We start from the raw sequence: 2900 nt of genomic DNA, 5'->3' as shown, positions 1-2900 counted from the left end.
AGGTAAAAAAAAAAAAAAAAAAAAAAAAATTTAATAAAAAATATGATTCAGACATAGGACCGATGACAAGCTTCTAAATACAGCTATTCAACTGATTAAAAAAATAAAATAAATAAAACCCACAGCTTTTTGACCTCACACAAGACCAGAATGACACATTTCCCAATAAAACCCATTAGACAGACTTGGCGCCATCGCCAACATTTCACACCTTAGGTGTACACACACACACACAGACAATAATGCAGCCCTGTATTTATCAATATATCATTACATTTACATGCATGCAGTGCAAGTACCTGAATTTGACCTGGTATCCTCTTTTAGTTACTGTATAGCAGGGCTGGAATTAACAGGATGAAGCATCACAAGAAGCATGCTGATAGGGAGTGAAAGATGAGCTCATAGTTGTTCTGCTTCTTTTAACCTAGGTTCACACTGCTGCAATGCAGCACATTGCATGCGAGATGCACGTGAATCGTACCATATTCATGCGCACCAATTCAGTGAATCGCACTGCATTTTGCAAGCTGTTTTGAGGGGTCGTGCATTTAATATTTACACCTGCAGCAGATAGCAAAAACGCTGTGCAATTTCAGTGCAGTGCTGGAAACACACAGGTTTTGTTGCATTTCCCACATCATATATATGTGAACCTGAGGCTTACTGTCCAGTCAAAAGTTAGGACACTTCCTGGGAATCTGAGGTGAATGTTGCAACTTTATAGGTTAGTTATTTTATCTTCTAATGGCATTTTGGTAAAAAAAAAAAAAAGTTTTGAGAGAAACAAGAGAACATTAATGTTAGTCATGGAACAAATCTAAGCTTTTTTTTTTAGGGTACATCTTCAATATAGAGTTGCCACCTCATCCCTTTAAACACACACACACGCCAATTTAATGCAGATAAGGCACCAAGTGAGTTTAATTACCACATAACCTGCATACTTAATAGGAGTTTGGGTTTAAAATGGATGAGGTGAAACCCCTACTCCAATAGTCAATGAAAACACACACAAAAAAAAAAAAAAAAAAAAAAAAAAAAAAAAAAAAAAGCAGACAGAAGGTTTAGAAGTGTATGGCTATTAGTTTAACCCTTTTTTGGCTGAAGCTCTGCTTTAAAAAAGCAAGAGCAGATCCAGCCATGCATAACCCACATGGTAAAGTGATAGGCCCCGATTGGCCAGAATAGAACCCCCCACCCCAATCCTAATGGCTATGTGTATGATGTTGGCATTGGTTCCCAATGGATTCTCATTGTTGCCCGTTTTAACTGAAAGCTCACTGCACACATGTAATGAAGGGCATTTACAGCTCAGTCCCATAAACATGAATAGGTCATGTTTGGTGGTCGGTAAAAATTTCACTGACGCATGCATGCTATAGCTTTCAGTGACCATGTTCATGCAGAGCAGCATGTATGGCAGGCTTATATAGAGCTTTTGGGGCTTTAAAAGCTTTAACAAAACCATGATGAGCGGTCAATGATTACGGCTTAAAGAGAGGGGGGGGGGGGGGGGGACCCACACACACCAAATTGAGCCCAAGTTTGGGAATGTTAAAAGTATAGCTAAAAAAGGCAAAACTTTTAGTTGTGAATAGAGAAGAGGAAAATTAGAACATCTCTCAGTTTTTATTGTGTATGTGTCCCCATTAGGGAGACTCACCCTCTATGTCATATTTATGCTTATTGAGAGGGGGGAAAAAAAAAAAACAAATCATTGGTTGTCCCCAAAATATAGAGGGGAAATCTTTCAAAGAAGACGATAGCTCTGTTCTGTTATGGCACACACCCCCAACAGATTCCCCTAATGTAGATATTCCCTCTCATTTCCTGTTTTGGGTTTGGGACAGGAAGCAAAAAGGTAGAGCTCCCCCTACATGACAAAAATAAACCTTGCAGGGGTTATAACCCTTCCTTACTCTATCCACATAGACTATAGATCCTGGGAACACAGCCATCTTCACAGCAATGTTATTCAGTAGGATGGGGACAACTGCCAGAACACAAAACTATACTTTATGTAGCTGATGCCTTATGCAGTTTATGCATCACATATATGGGATGAAAAGGGCACATAAAAATACATTTTTTTTTTTCGTTTTATGTGGTCTGTTCACACTATATATTCTTATACTGATCTCCAAAATCCTCTTTTTTTTCCCCCCCGGAAAACCCTCCAGCTCTGCCCCATTTTTTTTTTTCCCCCATACTCACCATCTTCACCTTTGTGTGCTTACAAAGTAGCTGAAAGAAGACTAGACATTACAAGCAAGCTTAACCCATCAGCATTTAAACCATTCCAGCTTTGGGAAGTGGGAGGTCTCAAATAATTAAAGTGGAACTCACCTAAAACTGAAACCACTAGGACCAAATTCGCACTGCGTTGGGGTAATGTGCATTGTGTATATTGGAACCCCAACGCATCTGCCTTGCAGCACACCACAGGGCACAGTAATGCACCACTCTGTGTGTCTGCTGAGCCGCATTGCTGAAATCAGGCATGTACTTGTTTTGGTGCATTAACAACCCTTTTTAATGAATGGGCTCATCCACAACACACTGAGCCCTTAGTGTGTGTTTTTTACATTTAATATATTTGCTGCAATGTGTTAAAACTAAAGACTCATTTATAAAAATTTGATGATTACTGACATTTGCTCATATCAACCAAACATATTTTTTAATTTTCTCAGAGAATGAAGACTGAAAATTCACTGGTTGCTATGGGCAAACATTCTTCTGCTCCAGCTTTCATGAACCATTCACAACAGGTAACTGAATAATAATTGCCCTGGTGATATTCTTTGGGACTGAAAATCGGAGAAAAAACACAAGAATTGTCTTTAGCAGCCAGTCCGCTTTAAGAAGCAAGGCTTCAGTACAAAGTCATGCCCCAT

Source organism: Aquarana catesbeiana, linkage group LG03 (assembly GCF_042186555.1).
Source record: "Aquarana catesbeiana isolate 2022-GZ linkage group LG03, ASM4218655v1, whole genome shotgun sequence".
NCBI lineage: Eukaryota > Metazoa > Chordata > Amphibia > Anura > Ranidae > Aquarana > Aquarana catesbeiana.
This window is presented reverse-complemented; position numbering follows the sequence as displayed.